The 14,968-nt window shown below is 44.3% G+C and overlaps 1 protein-coding gene across 7 annotated transcripts in view; it reads left to right on the plus strand.

The window, feature by feature from the left end:
- Positions 1 to 14,968, plus strand: part of LDB1 (LIM domain binding 1) — a 217,919-nt gene that overhangs the window by 160,017 nt on the left and 42,934 nt on the right. Inside the window, exon 1 of one of the 7 annotated variants that reach the window (XM_088449975.1) lies at positions 8,524 to 8,879. The exons of the other annotated variants lie outside the window; for them this stretch is intronic. The gene's annotated coding sequence lies outside the window, so the exon portion shown is untranslated. Of the gene's footprint in view, positions 1 to 8,523; positions 8,880 to 14,968 lie in introns of those variants that run through there. 7 annotated transcript variants of the gene reach the window in all.

Consider the following 14,968-nt stretch of genomic DNA (forward strand, 5'->3'; position numbering starts at 1 on the left):
TTTATTTGATTAATCGAGTATATCGAAAGGCGTATGAACTACTCGCAGTGCTTGTGGTTGGATTTTCCTACCGCAATCATGCGAGCAGTTCAGGCAAAAAGACAACCAAGTGACGTGGTTGATGACGCTGCTTTATTAATTATGCACACCCTTAAAACGGCCGTTTTGACCGTTTGGCATGCCTGCGTTCGGATCTCCACTCCCGTTTTCAAGCACCTTCCCCTGTTACCACCCACAAACGCCTCATCCTGTCACTCAAATTAGCAGGCATTCGCTATTTTGCGAGCACACGATTTTCGACCGCAATGACTGGTTCACGCATGCGTACTAAAACCCATACACATGCGCAGATGTGCGAACATCGCTCGGAGCGAACGAGCGGCCGCTTGCGAGCGGCTCTGAATCAGGCCCTATGAACGATGCGCGTTCCCGCTGGTCAGATAACAATATCTGACATCTGATGTGTTTGCAGTCAGTCTTGGATGATTTCATTCATTTTAATGCCATCAGAAACCGTTCAAATCGTTCATCTGACACATCTGACCGTGTGTATGCTCCATTACACTTGGTTACTTGGCTTTGTTGGTTATCTGGGTGTTATGGTCGCTAATGTAGCAATGTATATTATTCATGTTCCTTGTCCTGTATTGTATTGTTTTGTAAGTCACTGGTCAACCTATTTGTTTTTGTACTATGTAAGGCGCTGCGGAACACTTGTGGCGCCATATAAATAAATGATAATAATAATAAGGGAATTGTGCTGAACTCCAATTCGTGTAGGGATGGCTATCGGTGGGTTAATCATTGATGGTCAGCATTGGTGGTTAACCTCGATGGCATAAAACCATCACAGGGTACCTTCGATGGTTTCACCTACCGATGGTCATCCCTTCTCTATTACTCACTGCGTAGCTCAGGGCCGTAACTAGGATATGCGACCTGTGCCATGGCACATGGCAGGGGGCGCTGTTTGGGCCTGTCAATTTTCCTGTTTATTATCACTCTCACTTGTATCTTCCTCTTCTTTTATCCCCAGCATCTCCTGGCCTCCCCTATCTCTTCCCTGACCCTTCCTCATGAAGCCATGGCCCTTTTTCAGGTGCACTATGTCCCTAGTTAAAAATTGGGAGGGGGGGGGGGGCGCCAATGCTCTCTTTGGCACAGGGCACCAAAAAGTCTAGTTACGGCTCTGGCGTAGCTGGCCAATTAGAGGTGGTGGTGGGTTTTTTTCTAAGACGGTGTAATGGTTAGCATTACTGCCTCACAGCACTGAGGTCATGGGTTCGACTTCCCACCACGGCCCTAACTGTGTGGAGTTTGTATAGTCTCCCTGTGCTTGCGTGGGTTTCCTCTGGGTACTCCAGTTTCCTCCCACACTCCAAAATATACTGGTAGGTTAATTGGCTCCTAACACAAATTAATCCTAATGTGTATGTGTGTGAGCATGTGATAGGGAACATAGAGTGTAAGCTCCCCTGGGGCAGGGACTGATGTGAATGGCCAACTATTCTCTGTAAAGCGCTGCGGAATATGTGTGCGCTATATAAATAGCTGGTAATAAATAAGTAATAAAACAGGTCGCATCAGGGGGCGGAGCTAAGCTCTGTGTCATGTCGCCAAGTAGAAAGTAATAAAAACAATTGGTGAACTCTCTACCATTGATGGCGGATAACTTTTCGATCTCCACCAACCATGGTATAACCATCTACCTTTGATGACCATCCCTAAATACGGCTCTTCCATGGGGGGGGGGGGTTTGTATGAAAAAAAAAACATTGCTCATTGCTGTGCGGAAGAATTCCTGTTGTAGATAAGTCAGGAGAGTGAGGGGACACCGGTTCAGTTTAGATGAATAATCCGTATTGGTATTACACTGACATTTGTCTAAGCCAGAAATGTGCTTTCCTGTATAAAGTGCATCTGGAACACACTCTAAATGATTAATGTCTCTTTTGAAGCACATTAAAGTATTTTTTTCCGGCAATATAAAGTATTTTGTTTGGGTGCAATATGTGCCTCATTACTGAATTCAGCTTTCCCCCCCCGCCCCACACACACACGCATGGTCACACCCTTCCAAACAATGGGGAAAAATGAATTTACTGTATACAGCATGTTGCCACTTCATTAGTATACTTATAATCCTTTAATAAAACAATATAGATATTAGGCTACAAAAGAGCAGGGAACCCTCCCGGATTCCGCCCACTTCTGTAGTGAAATGCGCAGGGCAGCCAGTGGCGTAACTATAAATGTTGCTCCCCCAAGCCAAAAAAGTTCCAGGAGCCCCCCCCCACCACCACACACACACACACACACACACAAAAAGAAAAATCAAACACACCCAAAGACGAAGTTTATGGTTGTGGTTACATGATACAGTAATGTACAGTAATGTGCCTTACACATTATGACACACTAGGTAATGCCACTTGTAACACAGTATGCTACACTGGAATGCCCCTTTAATACATTATGCCACACCATAATACCCCTTACAATATTATGCCACACAGCAATGCCCCTTACACATGCCAGACAATAATGCCACATATAACACATGACATACAGTAATGCCCTTATAACAAATTATGCCACGCCGTAATGCCTCTATTTCACATTATGCCACACCGTAATGCCACATACAACACATTATGCCACACAGTAATGCCCCTTACACATTATGCCACAGTAATGCCCCTAATAGCACATTGTGCACACAGTAATGCCAAATACACATTATGCCAAACAGTAATGCCCATTACATCCAACCCTGACAGATCTACTTCACCAACCCTCCTCTCTGCTCCTGCCAGTCTGTCACCTCAGCTCAAGACAGGTTGCACAGTTTCTATGTCCGTGTAGATCCAGATTATTGGGAACATAGTTTATAACCTGTAAACTGCGTGTATCAAGTTAGTGCCCCTTATGCAATGCCCCTGTACTAGTGCCCCATATGCTATGCCCCGGTACTAGGGCCCCTTATGCAATGCCCCCTATAGTACTGCCCATTATGAAGGGCCCCCTGTAGTTGTGCCCATTAAAGCAGTGCCCCCTGTAGTTGTGCCCGTATGCAGTACCCCCTTTAGCTGTGCCCATATGCAGTGTGCCCCTGTAGTTGTGCCCCCTCAAGTAGTGCCCCCTGTAGTTGTGCTCCTTCAAGTAGTGCCCCCTGTAGTTGTGCTCCTTCAAGTAGCCCCCTGTAGTTGTGGCCTCTCCTGTAGTCCTGCCCCCCCAAAACCTCTACCCCCCCCCCGTATTTACCTGACTCTGCGCGGCTATATAAGCTGGTTACACACTAGTTAGTTACACACTAAACAATGTGTGTACCAAGTGATGTGATGGACGAATGCACAGACGACAGGCCGACATATTGGGTGGCCGGTACACATTAGAGAATCCGGTGCCCGACCGCCCGATATGTCAGAACCAGCCACACCCCGCTGCATGGGGTCGTCAGATGCATTGTCCTATTGTGCTGTATGTAGGGCCGACCTAACAGTGTGACTGACGACTATATGGGAGCACACGTGGCCCAACATTTTGACAATATGGGCCATATTCAATTAGAGGCGAAAAGTCAAAAATGTCATTTTTGCCTGTTTCAATTATCCCTGTATTCAATTACAAAGACTTTTCACCGGTGTGGAAAGTCTTTGTTAAAAAACGGGGATAAATTTTCACCATGTAATATAAAAAAAGTGCAGAATTGGGGTTTACGGGTGCAGGCTTAAAAAAAATATAGCCTGCAGCCCTGGGAGTGTCCCCTAAAAGACATGTGTCGAAAAAATAAAAGAAAAAAATCCTCAGGACACCCCAAAAAATGTACATTAATTTTGGGGTAAAAAAAAGGGGAACAAAGTTGCAAACTAGCAAAATTGAATCGGGGGGGGGGGGGGTCCCATGTATGCGGCAGGTGTTTTCTAGAATGCGGGTGATAGCGGCAGGTGCATTTTTGAAGAATTTTAAAAAATTATTTTAGGGACTTAAAAATATGGTTGCACCCATTTTCATGTACCCCAAAGTTGAAGGGCATAGCTAAATGCTATTCTTCACCACCTTCTTCAAAGCCGCATTTATGCACCTGCCGCGGCTATTAAGAAACCCCGACAACCTTCAGCAGGCCAAATCGGGGGTACCCATAGTGATCCCCCATGTCTGGACATCTTTTGGGGGGTGACAGACTGATTTCCCCATAAACTTACAGGAGTTTTTCAATACTTACCTTTCCGCCGGATCCTAATTGAATACTGGGATAAAGCGGGTACACGCCCGATACTTTATCCCAGAAAAAAATGTAGATTATGGCGAAAAGTCCGACCTCAGACTTTTCGCCTCAAATTGAATACGGGCCTATGTCGGCCCGATCCATCTGTTCGGGTAAAATATCATGTAATGTGTACCCACCTATAGATTTCCCTTGCAAATCATGTCCTGCTGCGATCGCAAACTCTGGATAACTAGGACAGAGGGCCTCATTCAGAGGCGGTCGTAGGATGCAAGCGGTCGTTCTGAAACAGGGCGGCCGCTTGCATCCTGAACGGCCGCCTCCATGACGGTTGTTAGGCTGTGGGTTAACACCCACAGCTCTAACGACCGACAAGGGTGATGGTCGCGATGGTCAAGACCATCGTGACCATCGGGGCTAACGACGAGACCCTAAGGTAGGGTCCCGTCAACCTTAAGCCACAGGGAGCGTCCTGCTCTGATCGAGCAGGAAGCTCCCCACTGACATCACTGATGATGTCAGTGGGGCCGCCCCCAAACGGCAAGCGTTCCTACTGGAACGCCTGCGTTTGGCCAGGCACGCCCCCGGCCCGCCCAGAAAACGGGGCGAGCTGTCACTCAACATCGACAGCTCGCCCCCTAACGACGAATCACCCGTCGTTAGCCGGGTCTCGCGCATGCGCTGTGGGGCAACATCGAGTCGGTCGTGAGCGACTGACTCTGAATGAGCTCCAGAGAAACCTTAGAATACGATTTACTTAAAAAAGCATTTTTCCGCTTACTGCTGCCAACCGGCATCGCCGGGGAGATGAGAATCACATATATATTTATTGGATAATTCTGGGGAAATCTTTTCTATCACTGCAACAAGCTTTCATGTAAAGCGCAATGCAATGCAATATGCTGGCACTATATATAATACATTTTGATAACTATAGAATGTAAGCTGGCGAGCAGGGCCCTTCATACCTCTAGGTCAGTCTGTTATTACCCAGTCTTGTTCTTTCACTGTTTGTTGCCAATTGTAAAGCGCAACAGAATATGCTCCACTATATAAGTAACTGTTAATAAATGAAATAATAATAAATAATTATTTCCAGAAAATAGTCAATAGAACACTAAGGGCCATATTCAATTTGTCTGCGAAAAGTCGGAATCGGTGATAAATTATCGCCGATGACGTCATTTCCGCATGTTTGAATTATCCCCGTATTCAATTTCAAAGACTTTTCGCCGGTGCGAAAAGTGTTTGTAGAAAAACGGGGATAACTTTTCACCATGTTTAACATGGCAGAAAAAAGTGCAGAATTGGGGTTTAGGGGTGCAGGCTTAAAAAAAATAGCCTGCACCCCTGGGAGTATCATTTAAAAAAAATGTGTCAAAAAAAGTAAAAAAATAAATAAATCGGGACACCCCAAAAAATGAACTTTAATTTGGGGTGTGAAAAAAAAATAGGGAAACAAAATGCCAAACTAACGACATCAATTATGGTGGGGTCCCCAAGTATTCGGCAGGTGTTGTCTTCATTGCGCAGAGTAGCGGCAGGTGCATTTTTGCAGATTTTTTAAATTTAACTTTAGGGACTTAAAAATATGTTTACCCCCATTCTCATGTACCCCAAATTTGATAGGAATAACTAATTTTTAATTTTTTTTTTAAATCTAAGTGCTATTCTTCATCGCTTTTTCATAGCCGCAAAAAAACACCTGCCGCGGCTATTTAAAAACCCTAATTACCTTCAGCAGGAAAAAACTGAGGTACCCACAGTCATCCCCCATGTCAGGACATCATTAGGGGGGTCCCAGGATGATTTCCCGAAAATTCCCCTATTTTTCCCGATACTTACCTTCCTGCAGGCTCCTGTTTTCGCCGGCTCCAAATTGAATACGGGGATAAAGCGGGCACGCGCCCGATACTTTATCCCCAGAAAAGCTCCCTAATTGAATATGGCCCTAAGTGCTGGATAAAGAACATTAGGAGGCACATATAGGGGTCAATTAAATTAGCCGTGAGGAGGGCGAGTTGCTGTTGCAATCAGGGAGAAGGGTGCTTACTACTTACCCCCGTGCCTGATGGAGGGGCCCAGGTCAGCAATCGCCCCACCTGAAATTTTTTTCTGTTTGCAGTGGCATATTGGGCAGTGAGAGAGCGGAAAATGTTGCCGTTAAGCAGTAGCAGCCTCCTGTCCTTCACTGCCCGATGTGCCGCTGCGCTGCTATACAGATGCGGTGAAATTGGTAGTGGGGAGACTTATTAGAGGTGGGAAACTGGACCACCCCTCCCCCCCTGGAGCCACCCTTGTGCTGAGTTTGCGGCACTGCTTCTCGGCTACGCGCATATTATTTTCATACAGGTTTTTGGGGAGAGGGCGTGTCCATGCCTCCCATATTTGGCCATGCCCCCCAGTACCAGCGCCTGTCTGAGTTCTTTACGGCCCTGGTTTCAATTGTATGCAAACATCGGTAATGACTCCTCATTGTGAGCCCCTTGCAGTCTTATCTTGTCCTGCACATGCTGCTTTTTTTTTTTTTTAATGTAGCCTTATGGGGCTGCGAAACAAAAATCAGCGAGTCTGGAGCTACTGTAAGTGCGGCATGTAAGCATGCTTACTCACGGGGGCATGATCATTGAATAGACCCCCATAGACTGTTCCCTAAATAAGTTATTTTATTACAAATGTATATAAGTAGTCACAATTAAAAAAAAAAAAAGGTTACAAAACTGACCCCCTAGTGCCTTGCAAAATCCATTACATCATGTTAGTAAATATTGTATCATAATAATTAATAATAATAATGACCTAGTAAACATTGCTTTCTGATAAAGGGATCAATCCAATTATTCGCATGTGCAAGTCATCGCGACAACGGGCGCACTTGCCGGCAGCCTGAACTCGTTCAAAACCAAAATTGAGTGAGTTCCGCATGAAAGAGGGCCACAAGGGGTGCGAGATGTGGCGTTGCTGGCATTTGAATGCCGTGGTAAGGACAAAACGCACCCGATACACCAGGGCCGTAACTAGGGTGGTGCGACCAGTGCCATGGCACAGGGCACCGCAGGGCAGGGGGTGCTGGTTGGACATGTCAGTTTTCCTGTTTATTATCATTCTCACTTGTAGCTTCCTCTTCTTTTATCCCCAGCATCTCCTGGCCTCCCCTATCTCTTCCCTGGCCCTTTCCCCATGAGGCCAGGGCCCTTATTCAGGTGCGCTATCTTATGTCCCTAATTAAAAAATGGGGGTGGGGGGGCTCCAATGCTCTCGCTGGCACAGGGCACCAAAAAATCTAGTTACGGCTCTGCGATACGCAACCCTTGCAGCTAATTGGATTGCTCACTTAATTTTGGGTGCAAACCCTTACTAATTTCATTCCATCTTAAAATGGAACAAACACCACATAAAACAGGAGACAACTTTGCAATGTCAACAAACTTAGGACCTCATTCAGAGCCGCTCGCAAAAAGCGAGCACTCGCTCTGAATGAGGGCGGACGTTTTTTTTTTTTTTAACCCACAGCTTTTGCGAGCGGCCAGATGATGGTTACGACCATCGGGCTTGCACGATACCCTTGTGGTAGGGTCTCGTCTGCCACAATCCCCAGTGAGCTTCCTGCTCTAATAGAGCAGGAAGCTCACTACTGACATCACGAGTGATGTCAATAGGGCCGCCCACAAATGCCAGGCGTTCCTTCAGGAACACCTCCATTTGCCCAGCCACCCTCCGTCCCCGCCTACATAACGGGGCAACCTGTCGATCAACACCGGCAGCCGCCCCGTTTGACTTTCTCACTCGCTCCGGTTCTTGCGCGTGCGCAGTGCTCCACCATCGACTGAATGAGGGCCTTAATGTGCTATATACACAACAAGCCTAGGTTACAGAAATGAAGCGATGCTTATGTGCGTTACTTTTCTTATGTTTAACAGCTGGATCTGTACTTTAAATTTTCGAGAAAATAAATTAAAAAAAAAAGGGCTAAAAAAATTATATATATGTTTGGTGCAGTTTAATAAAGAAAATTGTCATCACACCTAAAAAAGGCATCACACAGCCTATAGAGAACAAGTGAGGAATAATAGGTGTATGGCTGGTTAGTATTAGTGAACGAGAGATATGATGATATACAGTACATGATATATACAGTGACAGCACAGAGGCCTCCCCTGTGCACACAATGAGGGAGAGCAGCACAGGAATAACCCCTCTCTCTTGTCTTTTGTTGTCCTCAGCCTATGACTGCTTCTTCAGCCCCCTCCCAGCCTCCTCCTCCCCCCCCTCCCCCTGTATTCAGAAGAGTGAGAGAGAGGATCAGCCCTAGAGAGCCTGGAGGAGGGGGGAAGGGTGCAGGGACAGGACACCTCCTGGGCCTCTTTGTGGGAGACACAGAAAAGGGGGGTGGTGGCGAGAGTGAGTGGAAGAGAGGGAGAGCATACTGCAAGCCCAGGGGCCACAGCAGCACACAGGAGCCAGCCCGCAGCTCGCAGCCATTGTCAGGGGTGGGGGGGAGGACACTGCAAACAAAGAGGGAAGAGGCCAAGAAGCAGCCAGCTCTCAGCCTCCCAGCCTGGCCGGCCCGGGCCCCCGCACACAGACATGTTCTAGCTGCCGCTGCTGCAGCCTGCGAGCTTCCCCCGGTGCATCCGCGTTGTTTCTGCAGGTGAGTGTGTGCATGCTGGGCGGGGGTAATGCTGAGCAGAGCGGGGAACTTCCAGCTATTTGTGGCAACATTGTATCAGGGCCCTGTGTGTAGTGTCTCCCAGGCCTCTCTTACAATGAAGTAGGTGTTTCGTTTTATTTAAAGCGACAGCGCCCTCTGATAGCAGAGTATAGGGAAGGACGGTGATGGGGGTCTATAACTGTGGCTCTAAGGCATCTTGTGTATTATCTAGCTGCAACTAATACCTGACTTCAACAGTCTTTATGTATCTGATCCCTATCTCTTATAATATTATATAATGTACATGTTCCAAGATCTCTTATAATATATAATGTACATGTTCCCTGATCTCTCTTATATCATAATGTACATGTTCCCTGATCTCTCTTATAATATAATGTACATGTTCCCTGATCTCTCTTATAATATAATGTACATGTTCCCTGATCTCTCTTATATCATATAATGTCCATGTTCCCAGATCTCTTATAATATATAATGTACATGTTCCCTGATCTCTCTTATATCATAATGTACATGTTCCCTGATCTCTCTTATAATATAATGTACATGTTCCCTGATCTCTCTTATAATATAATGTACATGTTCCCTGATCTCTCTTATAATATAATGTACATGTTCCCTGATCTCTCTTATAATATAATGTACATGTTCCCTGATCTCTCTTATAATATAATGTACATGTTCCCTGATCTCTCTTATAATATAATGTACATGTTCCCTGATCTCTCTCATAATATCATATAATGTACATGTTCCCTGATCTCTCTCATAATATCATATAATGTACATGTTCCCTGATCTCTCTCATAATATCATATAATGTACATGTTCCCTGATCTCTCTCATAATATCATATAATGTACATGTTCCCTGATCTCTCTTATAATCTTATTATAATACACATATTCCCTGTTAATATATATATATATATATATATATATATATATATATATATATATACATACATACATACATACATTACATGTTCCCTGTCCAGGAGTCTCTAGGCCTTCTGGTCATGTTCATTGGAAAATCCAAACACCAGCTATAGTATAGGCCGGTGGTGGGAGAGCTGCCCTCCGCTATGATCCTGGCCATCTGTATGACTACAGGTCATTGTTGATGTGTGACTTGTGTGCAGCCATATGTCAGTGTTAGACCCATGTGCACATTATCTCCTAGCCGTGTGCTAGGCAGGAATGGGTTAATAAGACAGCTCAGAGGAAGCTGATAGTTGCCCCCCCCATGCACATTTGCTTTTTAAACCCATCCCCCTCCTTTTAGTCAGTTGCTTTTATTGCTTTGATAATCTCTGCTTGTAACAACAAACTATTACTTCAAAGGAAATAAACATTTGTGTATTTCTGCTATAGAGTTGTATTACTATGAAGCAGCAAATTTACCTTCTGGTTTAATGTATTATTAATGGTGGGCGACCATTGGAATGAGAGTTGACCTATTTGTGTTTATTCCGTATTCTGTCCCAATATGAACATTGTGATTCCTATTTCTTCATTGGTTAGTGCGTGTTATTAGCCCCAGGAAACGGCTCTGCAGTGCGTTACTGTAATACGTGTAACCTGTTTCATGTAGATTATGATTTCTTGGTATCTGTTATGGTTATTGTATTACTGTTAATCCTAGTTTTAGGAACAGGCATGCAGATTTGCAATATAGCTTATTGCTAACACACAAAAAAGACAGTATACAATAAACACACAACGCACCGTTGTCACTTGTACAAGTTTACAATGACTCCTTTAAAGTTGATACGACAAATCGAGAAATTCAGATGCAAAGTATCGTAATAAAAATACACACACGGCAGAATTTTTATTCTTGATCGACACAAACTATTTTTTTTAAATGACATTTGTACTCAGTGCTGCTTCAAATGACTGCATAATATAAAAAATGGCGGATGCAATTATATAGTATCGGTAATCCAGCGGTGCTTGACTGTAATCAATAAGGGAACCTGAATGCCTGATCAATTTCCTTACAACCTAGTTGAAACGGGTCTTCCTGAAAAATTACAGCTTCCTTCATCATCTTCTTTTTTTAATTTTTTTTTTATTATAATGAAAACCTATTTTCAGACCATGTAAATATGAGGAGCTGCCAATGTGTGTGTTTTTTTTATTTTGAACTGCTGACCCCCGCTGTTGACTTGGATATAAACAAAAACGGGATTTCCTGTCCTCCAGGATGCAGAATGAACTGTCGGTGCCGCCAATCTAGTCACCGTTATCTGCTGAAGAGTCTCTTACCAGGGAAGCTGCTGTCACAAATTGAGGGTGCCAGAAAGTTTTTCAGTTTGTTGGCATCCTACCAGTTTGTTATGTAGGGTAGCTAAATCACCTGCCTCAATGTGATATTGGTCTTCTGAAAAAGTCTTTTATTTAATTTTTTTTCCCTCGTATTTGCTGTTGTGCTAAAGAGTCGTTGGATTGGAGGGTTTCCATTCTGCAGGTGTTGGAACCTGCCCCTTAGGGGAATCTTTTGGCCGTCGCTCTGTCTGGGAACCGCGTGACGCCATTCTCTTGTGTGCAGTCTTTCACATGTAGCGAGCCTTATAAATGATGATGAATAACCCAATTTGGAAGCTGAACATTTGCGCTGAGTTTGATTGTAGCATCATTGCGAAGTTACAAAAATATAATTTTTAGCACTTGGGGTATTGGCTATCTGGTGAAACTGCACAACATAAATAAGGCCCCCATACATCAGAGATGGATTGCAGCAATCGTGCAATTTGCAATCGATTGTGTATAAAAATCTGCAATGTATGGGCTTCACAGATCACAGATTGCAACCAAAAAGTGATTGGAATTGTTTAATCAGATTGTCCAACATGTTGGATTTCACATATCGATTGGGGCTGTAGATTGCTAGTATATGGACATGATCAGTAGATTTGCAGACCGTTTCTAGCAAAATGATGGGCCTTTCAAGATTGCCAGATCTGTTTTTGCTGCAATCGATCTGCAAATCACTGAAAAAGATCTGTAGTGTATGGGTGCAGATTGCTCAATTGGGAAATCCTAAGATCGGCAATAAATCTTCAAATTGTTCAATTGTGGTTTTCAGATTGCTGATGTATGGGGGCACTAATCTGCACGACTCTACCATAAAAAAAAAATAAAAAAAATTTGCAAATCATAAAGATTTAAAAAAATATATTTTTTTCCTCATTCAGTGGCCTAGCCCATCAACACAAGGCTCTGATTGCTTGGGTGTCTCATGCTCCTACAAAAATGTGTGATTGCCATACAGCAGAGATTTTCAACCTTTTTCAACTCCTGGCACATTGATGATGCTACAAATGTCAAAGCACACTATTAATTTATCTAGCTATCTATAAAAAAAAGTTTGGGAGAGATTTTATGTTTAAAACACACGTAAAAGTACCTACCGGATCACGTGATTCCACATTATGCATCCCCACATGCCTATCCAATCCACTGCTACTCGCCTCTTAGTGGCGCTCTACTCTCCTCTCAATATATGTGTGGCGGTGGTGGGCTCCTGGGGGCTCGGCTGTCAGATTTTATAACCTCATGCACTGCTCCTGCATTCCAGTGTGCGCTGATGTTTGTTAGGGCGATGGAGGGTGAGCCGTGAGTGGCCAATATAGTCCAAAGTGAGGATCACTCAGCTAATTGGTGGTGATTCGGACCCCAATGTGATACCAAACTCGTGGAAAAACGGTGATCATCTCAGGTTTTTTTCTAGTCTCTGAATTACTTTTTATAGTTGTCTGATGCAGCCCAGATTTTCCGTAGCCCATGAGATGTCCAATCTGGCCAAGTTGGATGAGATCCACACACCTTTCTTTTCCCTAGGCTTGTTCATTATGGTTAATATTCCTGTGTACATGGGCTCATAGTGGTCATCTTCTGGCTCCGCACGCAATTTCTAGAATGATCAGTTTGCTTCACGTGGGGTTATTATTGGGAATCGCACTCTTCTTCAGGCCGCACTTTGATAGATCGATTGGTTGATATCGGTTGCAGTGCAGGACCTAAATAAGTGTACGTAGGAAATTATGAACTTTTTAATATATCGCTGTAGGACACTCCAAGTGGGGATACAAGCATTGTCTCAGTTTCTTCTAATGAGAGCTCGGAAGACCCTGGTGAACATTATGATTGAGAGATTGTCCATCCATAAATAAGATACATCCCTGATAATGCTCATCACACCCTTTTAGTTTGGCAAGCTATCCTAGAGCCATCTTGACAGCATGTTTGTTTGTCGTACCCACTAGCTCCGCACATTGGTAAAATGACTTTATTAGCTAATTTTTAGGCTTTGTCTTACAGCATACCATTCTTCTTGGAACGGTGCTGAAGGCATCAACGCAGGGGCAACATCAAGAGCATTTTACTCTTACAACAAGCGATACCGAAATTCTCATGGTTTTTAGAGAAGCCCATACTGGGGCAACTGCAAAGCTGGGTACACACTGTGCAGGTCACTCTGCAGATGGGATAGACGCTCCGATGCTCGAAGCGATTGTCTGACCAGTGTGCGCCTCGTACACACTGAGCTATTTATAGCTCTGTGTGTACTTTCTTCCTAGAGATCAGGAGCTTGGGCAGCTCATAAGATGCGACCTCTTGATCCAAAAAGCGTTTGAAGGTGTTTATCGGCTCACCCTCCTGAATACACTCCTACGCAATTATCGCTCCGAGCAGCCTATATCGGGTGATCGGCACGAAAATTGCATAGGTGTGTACCCAGCTTACCATTTTCAGTAGAGTTCGTATAAAAGTATCTTTCTGACCTTTCTGCAACTTCGACCTTTTGCGTCCATTTTTAGTAGATATTTGTATACAGATCTGTCCACATATATCTTCCTTGCGTGTTAAACAGCCCTTTTAGTTGTGCCATGCCATGGCGTGACTGTGTAGCGCCGAGCGCCGTTTTTGGTGACTTTTTACCTTCAAATGCGTCTTATTCATGATGCAGATAGGACACACATGCAGCTTCTGCTGATTAAAATGATATGCGGCATGCTTTAAATTCTGTGTGCGACTGCGGGTGTATCTGCATGCAAAATGCTATGTTAGTTTCGCAGCCACTTAAACTGTAACGTAGCGTTGCTCATGCAGATATAACCGCAGCCGCACACAGAATATAGGCATGTCGCAGATCATTTTAATCAGCAGAAGCAGCTTGTACATCCTATTTGCACCACTTTGCGGATAAGACGCATTTGAAGGTAAAAAGTCACACTAAGAAACACTCGGTGCTACCAAGTCACACTGCACTCGCGTGTAATGTTTAAAACATCTTGTAACGCACGAAGGTAAGATGCATGTGTCCAAATCTGTGCATTATTGCTTGCCCTCTCTTCCATTCATCAGATCTCTTCTCCTGTACCTGGTAACACTGATCGCCCATCGGCCCCAAGTATGGTTCAAAACTAGACAACATAGCTACACTATTTAAAATACCCTTTTAAAGACAAAGCAAATTTTTGCAATATGCAAATAAAGGTGTTCGAAAGCAGGAACACCTGCTGCAATTTTGGGAAGTATGATCCATCTCTAGCACCTAATTCTGCTACTGTGGATCGTACAAGTGTTCTTAAATTCAGTTCTTCTTACAGATAGTTGCAGGGGTCCTGTGCATCTGAACCCTGCACTAGCTGACACCATTTGAGGGGTCATCTGTAAAGAGGGTCTTCCTTGAGCAAGAACATGACCAGCTCCTTCTGAGCCTAGGGTTTGCATTTCACGGTGTTTAATACAAAGTGTTGCACCAATCCCCGTCCACTTTGTATGGTGCTATGGATGATATATACCAAGCCTTCTAAAGGGTGGTGAACTAGCCCATAGCAACCAATCAGCTTCTCCAGATCATTTTATCGAATGTACTTGATAAATGCTACGTCGATGCTGATTGGTTGCTATAGGCTACTTCTCCACTGGTCCATTTTCTACTTTCTTCACGGCTTGATACATCACCCCCCAAGAACAGTGTTGTTGTTTAGAGGCTGTCAAATGAAGTGTCTAACAGTCATGTGGTGCAAAGGCTGGCATGGCATGGTGGCATCT

This window comes from Taudactylus pleione, unplaced genomic scaffold (genome assembly GCF_031769625.1).
Source record: "Taudactylus pleione unplaced genomic scaffold, aTauple2 ptg000502l, whole genome shotgun sequence".
Classification (NCBI taxonomy): domain Eukaryota; kingdom Metazoa; phylum Chordata; class Amphibia; order Anura; family Myobatrachidae; genus Taudactylus; species Taudactylus pleione.